Source organism: Sciurus carolinensis, chromosome 14 (assembly GCF_902686445.1).
Source record: "Sciurus carolinensis chromosome 14, mSciCar1.2, whole genome shotgun sequence".
In the NCBI taxonomy this organism is placed as follows: Eukaryota; Metazoa; Chordata; class Mammalia; order Rodentia; family Sciuridae; genus Sciurus; species Sciurus carolinensis.
The window spans coordinates 73,819,546-73,831,589 of NC_062226.1; positions in this window are offsets into that span (position 1 = coordinate 73,819,546).

The following is a 12,044-nucleotide window of genomic DNA, read 5'->3' on the forward strand; positions in this document are numbered from 1 at the left end:
CTAAATTCAGTATGAAAAGGAATAGACTTTTTAAAGAAAGGTCCCAGATAAATTTAGGAGCCTGATCAGTACTGAATTGAAGACCTCTCACCTTGAGGAGATATGTGGGTCTTAGACAATTTGACTCTATGAGTAAAAATGAAAAAATAGGACCACTGTCCTGTCACTGTCTGTTCATTTGACCTCCAATTCAAAAAGTCCATCATTTTTCTTTGCTTTATTGTTAAGGTTAGGAATCTTCACTTTTATTTTGGGTTTTAGTTTATAGATTTGTTTAAGTATCATTATTTATGTAAACTTTCAGTTGATTTTGAGTAGTAACACTCAATGTCCTCCTGGTCTTGCAGTGTGACTTGAATTGCATTTCCTAACACACAGTGTCCCTTTCCAGAGCTAAACCAGTTTTTCTGCTATTCCCTCCAGTTGATTTGCTGATTATTATTACCCTGAGTTTCTCTTTCTTTACAATTTCCTGCTAGCTGTAGAATGATCCACACTGTTCTTCTGACAAATCTAGACTTAATTCCTCTGGTTACCTTGTCTAAATTAACTTTCATTACCAATGATATCATTAATGGGTTTCCTTGGACTTTTATGTCTCTAATTCAAAATCTATTATTTATATTGATTGTCCTGTGATTTTTAATGGTTGTTTATTATTTCTTGTCTGCAGGAAGCATCTTTCCTATGTAGATTGTAAGCTCCCTATGAGCAGGGGTCATATCTTCTAACTCTTTTATATGCCTAGTATAGTGCTGTGCACAGGTAGGCTCTGAAGAAATGCTTGTTAATTAAATTGAATCAATTTAACTTACAGCAGTTGCATTCTGAAACAAAAACTTCTGTTATTTGCACGAAAAATGTTACTATCAAATAAGAAATGAATTATCTACCCAATAGGCTGAGGTTATTATCTTATTAGGTTATAATGCAAATGAGTAAATAAAACTCGTGTTGATTTCTACTTGGATCATTTTGCACTGTGTGGTAATAAGATCAGAAAATTGATTTGTTGTGTTGCCAAATTTAGAATGTGGACGCTACTGCTTGCTCTTGATCTGCTTCATAAGGATAATGAGAGATGACAGACTGTCTCTAAAAGCATCTATCTCCTAAAGGCCGTATACTTTCAGAACAAATGTTAATGTTATAAACATTCAGACATGATATGACAAGTTTCAATCTTTCCATAAGATAAAAAAATAATTTGGATTATTATAACACTAAATACACTTCTGATTTAAAATGTAGAAATATTAACCTTCTCTGTCTCCAGAGAGCTGTTGAAAATATTTTCATATCACTGCATTGACAAGGATCTGAATCTGTGAATACTATATCCAAAGCTGTCTATGACAGTTCAGAAATAACCTTACACTAGGTTAATCGGATTGCTGTGACTTATTTCTATGTTGCTTTTTCCATATTTAATGATCAAAGCCATAGGGAAAATTTTAGCTAGCAAAGAAAACTACAAAAATCTAGACTGCACCCTTTATTCTTCCTGAGAGGAATAAAAAAATTCTGACAAAAATATGCAAAAAAAATTTAACACTTACTTTGAATTATTTTCTTTGACTTCTAAAAAGAACATAGAGTTATGCCATAACCAAAGATTTATATTAACAAAACTTTAACCTGAACTATGTTTTCTTATCCTGGTGGATCCCTACAAGTTCCAGGGTTAGAAATATATAACAAAAGAGTAACTAAGCAGGGATTTAAAAAATGAGCGACTTAAGAATGAGAGTGGCAGGTGTTCTTTGTTCTCAGTGCCTGTGTGCACTTGAATTTTTGGATGGTCCACCTGCCTTTCTAGGACTGGTCTGATGACTCCATGATATGAATAATAATAAAAAATGTATCCATGAAATACTTGACCTTTTCTGGGAACTTAGATATTATATTAATACATGCCTCCCTTATACACACCACCAGAAAGTTCTCATGCAAATTCTCATGACTCTTTAAAAATTTATAATGCCCATACATGTTTATTACAAAAATGTAGAAATTTTTAATAGAATAAAAATGTAAGAGAAACTTCATAATTTCACCATTCAGAATGACATCAATTAACATTTTGGGGTATTTGGTTTTTTTCTCATATTTTTTACTGATTCATTGTAGTTGTACATAATGGTGAGAATCATTACATATTTAAAAATGCACACAATATAACAATAGAATTTCATCCATATCATTTCCTAATATTTCCCCTTTCCCTCCCTTCTTCCCTCCCCATGGTTCCTGTCCTCTATTGATCTCCCTTTGATTTCCATGAGATGCAGCTCTCCCACACCTTTCTTTTCCTTTATTCTCTACCTCCTACATATGAAAGAAAACATGACCATTGACTTTCTGAGTTTGACTTATTTTGCTTAACAAGATATTCTCAAATTGCATTAACTTTTCTGCAAGTGACATAATTTCATTCTTTTTTATGGATGAATGAAAGTTCATTGCATATATATTCAAGAATACAAACAATAATAAATGCTGGTGAGTATGTGGAGAAAAAGGAACACTTTATACTGTTGGTAGGGTTGTAAATTAGTAAAACCACTAAGGAAATCAATATGGAGGTTCCTAAAAAGTCTAGGCATACCATATGACCCAGCTATACCTCAGTATTTATTCTGAAGAATTAAAGTCCCCATACTATAGTGATATGTACATATCCATGTTTATAGCAGCACAATTCACAGTAGCCAAACTATGGTGTGTTTGTTTTTCAGACTTATAATTACATACTGATTCAATAAAATAGTTTGCATCATAGCATATGTCTAGTTTTATCACACATTTTCATTTAATATTTCCCAATGCCATTGAAATGACTTTAGGACATTTTTAAATGGCTATAAAGTGTTTCTTAATATTACTATAGGTGAATATGTTAAACTTTTTTCTATTGTATGGTTAGATTGATTATTGATCATTTCAAGATTAAATACTAACTTTACATTTTGGTCCCTTCTAAGAACATTTTTGTGTAAAAGGATGAATTATGGGTACAGAATTCTAAACCAGTGTATTCACATTTTATGGCAGTTTTGATCAACTTACTGATTAAATCATATATTTTTAAATTTCTTTAAAATGTTTCCTCTTGGTAGCAATTATTCTTAGAATTTATTTGATTTTTCTCATGATACTAATTTTTTTTGTAACTGCATAATAAGTTCCTTTTGGGAACTACTTCAATTTTTAAGAAATTTTAAGTTTAAGAAAAATAATATCACTTTTTTTGAAGCCAGATCTCACATACCATTTCTGATCAAGTACTATCCACATTCAATAAGCAATCCAAAGTGCCATTTGGGAAATTAACATTTTTTTCTTATTTTATTTGATTTATGAAAAATTTGGTCATAGTTATATTTATGTTTCGATTTTTATTAAAAATAGCAGTTCCAAAATTATGTCTCCAGATAAAACAGAGACTTACTGATTTTTCTTAAATTTTTTTTTGTTGTTTTTGAGTATTGGTACTATTCCTGAACACCATGTTTTTCAGGTTACTATTACAATTCAAATAAAGAACCTGAGGTGTACCATGCATCTTATGTATCATTGGTAGGAGGTTAGTCAAATTTGTTGTGGGTCACTCACTTTGCATTATATATAAACCAAAAGAAATGACCTAAATTTGAATGGAATTAAAATCTTCATAAAATAGCAAATTAGTAATTGGTCATGTTAAGTAGATCATGACATATCCAAATATGTCCAGCTTGTATTCTCAGAGTAATTTGAGCACTGAGTTCTGATTAACCATATGGAAATTTGCCAGAAGTTTTAAGGGAAAATACCATCATAAAAGGAGATTAGAATATCATTGTTCCCTATAAAACTCTGAAATTGTGACTCTTCACAAATAATCTGAGAATAATTGATCAAGTTCATCAATTACTTTCTCACATCCCAAAGCCATTGCTGAGAGAATAATTAAGAGCAGAGGAGAAAGAGATCCAGAAGAAGTGAGACCACGGTCCATCTTTTGAGTTAACTTCCTTTGTAAGCAAAGATATGCAACAGTGAACACATCATGTTTAAGGGAGCGATGAGGATGAACATTTGTTTAACGGTTATTAATAGTTATTTTGGATGACTGATCTTCAAAGGTAAAGCAAGTTTACTTATGATTTCTATTAAGATAGAATAGAGCAGAGCTTCTTTTATATAGAAAAGAATGAAAGCAGGCACAAATTAGATGACCTATCCACTGCAGTAAGAAGAAACACCACGAACAAGAATTTGGAAGGTTCTAGAATTCAGGGTCCTAGAGTTACTTTTCAGTTCAAATCCTGGAAAGGAGGAGAAGATTATACTCAAAAACTTAGTAGGTCAAAAGTTAGATCTCCTCGGTTTTATTCTATGTGTATATTGTTGTACCAAAAACAGGAATAAAATATTTGCAAGTACAAAAGAAAACTGGCTAATAGAACTGCTGTGATCTTTGAAACCTTTAAATCTTTTGGAGGTAGATGGTTGTATAAACTTAGCCAACTCATTTTCATCTACATAAGTTCTTATCTATGTGTCTGATTTGGCCCTGATGGGCTTAGAGCTCAGTGTCCTATTGGCCTTGATGCGTTTGTAGCCCAGGGAGGACCTGCTATATTGGTAAGTGGAGCTGTGAAAGGCATCTGTGAGTGATCTTGGTCACAGCAGCTAGACTTCCACGATTTCACTCATTCTCCCTTTCTAATCTCACTGGAGATAAGCTGTGCGAATCTAGGCAGCCAACCAGTCTACGGGTAAGTTGGTGATACTACCATAGACTCAAAATATTGTGAGGTAGTTAGTGTCAGGCCTCCGGAAACCAGCATTGAACATAGCAGTTCTCTTTCAACAGGGAGGATATAGACAATAAATAGTTACAAAAACATACGAACTGAATAAATGCATGAGTAAATTAAAAAAAATGTACTGATAATGGCTACAAAAGACAAAAAAAGTCAATGTCATAGAGTTGCTGGGAGGCTGCTTTACAAGGTTATTAGAGAAGCTTATCTGAGACTATCACATTGGAGTTGAGACAAGAGGGTACTTCTTTGAGTGACTGTGGGAAGTGGAAGGGACTTCAGAAAAAGGGATCTAAATTATCACTCACCAAACAATTGGGAAATCCACACGAATTTGCTTGCTTTAGAGAAGCAAACATTCCTTTAGAATTGTTTCAGAATATAATCCATACCTATTCTACAAATCACACTTCATGAAATCACAGCATGATTGAATGAGTATGATGACAAGGCCAAGAAATGACAAAGCTAAGAACCAGAAGAGTTCTTTATTCCAGATGTTATGCTTTTTTAATTACACAAGAGCCAGTTTTGCTGCATACTGCTTTAACTGAGATCACAGACTAAAATGCCAACAATAGTAAAGAGAGTAACAGAAAAAGTGAAGTTGTTTTGTGTGGGCTATAATGAAATGTTGATCACATGTCCGATCTTTGGAGCACCAAAAACAGTCAGCCTTTTGCATCCTTGGCTTCTCCATCCACAAATTGGACCAATTGAAAAGAGAAAACATTTTTTAAAAATGTGTCTGTACTGACCACATGCAGACTCTTTTTCTTTCTTGCTGTTAACCAAACAATACAGTAGAGCAACTATTTACACAGCATTTACGCTATATTAGGTATTATAGGTGGCGAAGATTTAAAGCATCTGGGAAGATGTGCATAGTTTATGTGCAAATACTACCTCATTTTACAGGGACCACAGATTCTGTCATCCCCAGGAGTCCTAGAACAAATCCTCCACAGACACTGAGAGACTACTATACTTATTTTCCTGCCAATTATTGTAGATGTAGGGCTCCCAGATTTTCTAATTTTTAAAGAGAAGCTAGGAACCTGAATGTTTATGCCACATATTAAAATACTTAAATGCTTGCAATTAGCACAAATTAATATCAACACAGTCTGTTGGCAAGATGTTGTCCAAGGGCCATCAGTATATACATACTGATATTTCTGATATTAAAAGTTCTTTGAATGAACAGCCCTTTCCTGCACATTCTGAAACTATTTGTCAAGGCTTTCCTTGTTCTTTTCTTTGAAAAATACAATTTCTTTCCTAGCTCAGTAAAATGTTTTATTTTGTTTTTTTTTCTTGTATATAAAACCCTGGAGTTGAGGGTGGTTCTCAAAATATGCTACCACAAGGTGGAGCTCAAACTTCTTTTTTTTATAGTCATGTGAAGTTAACACTAATTAATGCAAATACCGAAACTATTATCTAATGGCATCTTAAGGTATCTCCTGCTGATATTGCCTGTGTAACTTGGTTTTGTTAAGAATCATCTCACTGATTATAAAAACAAATGGCAAACAAACAATACTTACCCCTAAAAGCCAATGTAGTCTAATCTTTAACTTACTTTTTATTTTACACATTTCATTTAATTTACTTTTTGCTCATTTTACTGCAGACAGAGATATAAGAACCAGAAGAAAATAAAGTTTGGCTCTTGGGATTAAGTAGGTTCAAAATACACATTTCCAATTTAAAACAGAAAATAAATAAGCCCCAAACAAATCATGGTTTTCTGGGACAAGAAATATGTTTTCATTAGGCAAGGGGAAACCAGCGATTCATCTCTATTGGGCTGATGTACCTAAATATAGTCCTCTCCAGCTTAGACTATGTCCTTCGTAGGTTCCAGCTTTATTTTCTCTGCTGCACTTGGAATTTCCATGGACTTTGCATTGGTTTGCACACCATGTCTTATACTAAGATGTGGTTTGGTTGTTTGTTTACTTCTTATTTTATTTCTGGTTGCTTCTGCTGTTTGGAAGGTGCTTTGTCAGGTGTACCCAGACTATAGGTTTTTTTTTTTTTTTTTTTTTTTTTTTTTAGTATTTTGTCTTCAAATAATAACTCTTGTTTCCAGGTTCAGCAGAAATCTAAAGCCCTCTGATAAACCTTTCTAAATCTTCTCTGCCATGGTTAATAATCTATTCTATGATCTTAATAATACTAACTTAGGATTTCTCTGCCACGGGCATTGCTATGAGCACCTGGAACAGATTCCTCAGTGAGTCCCCACACCAGTACTGAGCTTGCATGAGGAGTATCCTTGTTTTACTGGTGAGGCCCTTCAGAGGGAGAGGCTGATGTGGATGAGCCTCCGCAGCTGGCACTCAAGCTGGGGCCTAACTGGGTCCAGTCTGTGTTCAAATATCTGCTGGACTACAATGCCTCCCTAAAATTTTGCATACCTGTTTCATGGCCTTGTCTGAGCATTTACAACTTATTATTATCACAAGTACTTATGTATCTATTTGCCCTGCTAGAGTTTGAGCTGCTGAAGGTCAGAGACTGTCTTGTCACTGTATCAGTTGGGGACAGTGCTAGGCGTTCCTCACAGTACAGAAACAGGTGCCATAAAGCAATGGTGAAAACAATAGACTCTGGAGGGCAAGGTCAGGGTGGATTATCTACTGTATCCTCCCCATGATGTGGGAAAATGTGCATTGTCCTTTTTCCTTCATGATCTCCTTTGTAAAGCACAAAGGATAACAGTACTCCCCTGCCACAAAGATTTTGGGAGTGGTGAGTTAAAGTCTGTGAGATATTTGGTGCAGGGTCTGGCCTATGCAACTCTGTGTTAGGAATTATCACAGCAGACATTTGATAAGGATGAATCTTCTTGAATTAACACTCATGGGATTCAAACAAATGTGTTTAGTAGTTCTTTTTTATATATACGTATTTTTTTAGTTGTTGAGAGAACTTTATTTTATTTACTTAAATGTGGTGCTGAGGATTGAACACAGTGCCTTACACATGCTAGGCAAGCGCTCTACCACTGAGTCACAACCCCAGCCACTGTATAGTAGTTCTTAAGAGTTTTCTAAGCTTTAAAAAAAAAATGCCTAGTGAAATTATTAATAGTCTACTCTCAGTTAGGTTTTGAATAAAGAAAGTTTGAGAAATCCAATAGTTGAATGTATAAAGAAAATGTGGCATATATACACAATGGAGTTTTACTCATCCATAATGAAGAATGAAATTATGTCATTTGCTGCTAAATGAATGGAACTGGAAAACAACATGCTAAGTGAAGTGAACCAGACTCAGAAAGTCCAGTGTCAGATGTTTTCTTTCATATGTGGAAGCCAGAGAAAAATAAGGAATTTTTTTTTTTTAAAGGGAGTATCTCATGAAGATAGAAGGTAGAACAGTAGAGAAAGTAGAGTGGAGGGGGAGGGAAGAGAGATAAGAGCTGTGGAATGATAATGACCAAATTATGCTATGTGCACGTATGAATGTATTCAATGAATTCCACTTTCATGTGTAACTATTATACACCTATTAACAATAAGTTGGCAGAAGGAAGACCAACAGAGTAGAGAAAGGGGATCAGGGCGAGGGAGGTGGGGAAGGAAGGGGGTAGTAATAGGGAACAGGGATTGAAATGGAGCAAATTATGTTACATGCATTTATGAATGTGTCAAAATGAGCCCTACAATTATGTAGACCTATAAGACACTAATAGAAACATAAATTTAAAAATGCTTGAGGATTAGTTGGTGACTAGCACTTATAAGACAATCCTTGACTTATACATATATGATATAACCTTCCGACCCTGGTAAATACTCTGATGAGAAACACACACACAAAACACAGATTTCAAATACTTGTTTTCAATTTTATATATAGTAGATATGAGCAGGCAAATTTATAATAAGAACATAAGACTAGTAACCTTGTTCTGTTTTTCTTATAGCTAACAAATGCCTATGAATCTCCTATTGATTTTTGCTAAGATAATTCTCATGATATTCCTGAAGAAATTTGTTTCTTATTAAAGCAGATGCCTCACTTTCCAATTGATTGGAGATAAAAAAGATGATATTTACGTGTAGTTACGTGTTAGTCAGTTTTTCATCACTGTGACCAAAATACCTGATGACTTAGAATGCTCCCTCATTCATACCCTGTTTAGTGATTGGAAAGGTTGACCTTAACAATCAGCCACCTATTGTCTTCTTTTTGACAGGACATCAATAATGCCTCCATGTTGATTATTATTTTATTTTAATTTTTTAATTTGTTCTAATGAGTTATACATGACAGTAGAATGCACTTTGACACATTGTGTACAAACAGAGCATAACTTCTCATTCCTCTGGCTGTACATGGTGCTGAGTCACACCAGTAGTGCACTTATACATGTATACAGAATAATAATGTCTGTTTCATCCCACCATCCTTCTCACCCCTGCACCCTTCCCTCCTCTCACTCTCCTCTGCACAATCCAAAGTTCCTTCATTCTTCCCTACCTGCCAACCCCCCATTATGGATCAGCATCTGCTTATCAGAGAAAACATTTGGCCTTTGATTTTTTGAGTTTGGCTTATCTCTCTTTGCATGATATTCACTAGTTCCATTCATTTACCTACAAATGCCATAATTTCATTCTTCTTTAAGGGTAATATTCCATTGTGTATATATACCACATTTTCTTTATTAATTCATCTGTTGAAGGTTACCTAGGTTGGTTCCATAGCTTAGATATTGTGAATTACGGTGCTATAAAAATGGATGTAGCTGTGTCACTATAGTATGCTGATTTTAAGTCCTTTAGATATATACCCAGTATATACACCCAGTATACACCCAGGAGTGGAATAACTGGGTCAAACAATGGGTTCATTCCAAGTTTTCTGAGGAATCTCCATATTGATTTCCATAGTGGTTGCACCAATCTGCAGTCCCACCAGCAATGTATGAGTGTACTTTTTCCCCACATCCTTGCCAACACTTATTATTGTTTGTATTCTTGATAATTGCCATTCTGACTGGAGTGAGATGAAGTCTTAGTTTTGATTTGCATTTCTCTAATTGCTAGAGATGGTGAACATTTTTTAATATATTTGTTGACTGATCATATTTCTTCTTTGAAGTGTCTGTTCAGTTCTTTGCTCATTTATTAATTGGGTTATTTAGTTTTTTGGTGTCAAGTTTTTTGAGTTCTTTGATATCCTGGAGATTAGTACTCTATCTGAGGTACCTGTGGTAAAGGTTTTCTCCCATTTTGTGGCTCTCTCTTCACGTTGTTGATTGTTTCCTTTGCTGAGAAGAAGCTTTACAGTTTGAATCCATCCCATTTATTTATTCTTGAGTTAAATTTTTAATGCTCATAGACATATTAAATAATTTTCCCTTTTTTCTTTATTTCTCAACTAAGTGTTCTTGAGATTTTGGTTCATGGTTTCAGAGGTCTCAGTGCGTGGTCAGCTAACTCTATTACAGAAAGTCATGGTGGGAAGGCACAGCAGGGGAAAACTGCTCAGCTCAAGGCAGCAAGAAAGCAGAGAGAGACAGGAAGGACCAGGTATCTGCCAACAAGGTGAATTACTGCACAGAATCACAAGTTAAAGTTAATAATTCAAGGTACTTATTTTGCTTTCCAAACTCTTCTTTCTTGGCACGTCACTCATAGGTGTTATTTAAAGTATTATGTGTAGATAAACAGTGAGATTCATTTTATTTTGAAGAGCAACATTGTTATCAACAGACAGGGCATGAATGCCTATTTATAACCAAACAAGTACAGCAAGACTGACTGATTGGATTCTTCTGGATCCCTCAACCATACCCCATTTAGATGGCTGGAAAATGTTGGCCTTAATCATCAGTCACCAAATGTCTTGCTTTTAACAGGACATCAGTGACAGGTCATCAGTAATACCTCCACGTTGGTTGTTAGTTTTTAATCCTCACAGATGAATCGAATTTCTCAAGTGATTTTTCTTGAGATTCTGAAACATAAATTTCTCTAGAAATAACGAGGAAAGGATTTCCACGTTGAAATGTCATTGTAGGAGATCTGGGGTACTGTTTCCACCTTGTCTGCTGGAACTTTCTCAGACTTTTGTCACGCTATGAGTTTCCTCATAAATCCAGACTATTGACCTTTTGTGTTTCCAGAATTTCTCACAATTTCTCCTTTCAGTTCTCCATTTTATGTTTCAGTGGGTTGAATCCCTTAAAATATATTTTCGGTCATTGCTTAGTTTTGGTATGAGATGGAAAGATCATGTCCTTTCTACTAACTTGAAATAAGCTTAGCATTTCCATTTTCAAACTTCTCTGCTGCACTACAGATATAAGTAGAGGCTCTTTGCAAATGCAGAGTTGGAGACAGAGGAGGTGCTTTAGAGAGAAATAGTATCATATTGAGCTGCTTCTTTAGCTTGTGCCTGGGAGGTAAGTAGTTTGATCACCATTTTTTTTTTATTTTTATTTTTTCTGTATGAATATGAAGCATTATTATAGCAATAATTTCTTTACCATGTGAATCAGCACTTTCTGATTAAATTCTGGGTTCCATTATTCTGCACTATTGGAAGGACAGGCTATATGACTAGTGGCAACTTTCCTTGCTTCAGATCTGCCAAGCTCACACCTGCCTTCCTCATGACCTACAATCCTCCAATTAACAGGTGCTTGTGAGAATATTCATCTCCCGATCTCTTTATGACATTCACTGCTTTGTTATTCTGTTCATATTTATATAATCTCAAAACTTTAAAGGAACCAAATCAGTGAGAGAGAAGAATCTCCCCTATCCTAACCCCCGCCCTTCCTTTACTACCCTCAAGAGAAGTTTCTATCAGCCGTGGTTTATAGTAGGGGAAGAAGGAATGAATTAACTCTCTCATGAGAAAAAGCGTGGGACACCAGAGGTGTTTGATCTGAGTATGTTCATAGTGGAATTTCACACAGTTGACAAATGAGCATGGCAGGCTATCAATTTTTTGTGCTACCTGAAACCCCGCATTTTAATTTTCTAAGACAATACTTGTACAATGGAGATCAAATAAATGAAAACAATGAAATTTTAAGTTTTATTAAGAGAAGTATAAACTGGAAAACTGAAAAGAAACAAGTTACAAATCAATTGAGATAAAAAATAGAATTCTTTAGGGGCACTTACAAGGTAGATGCTAATCTATTTAAACTTACTTATTTTACCTTTAAATGAGGTGTATAATTGAGACATAAATCTAAGA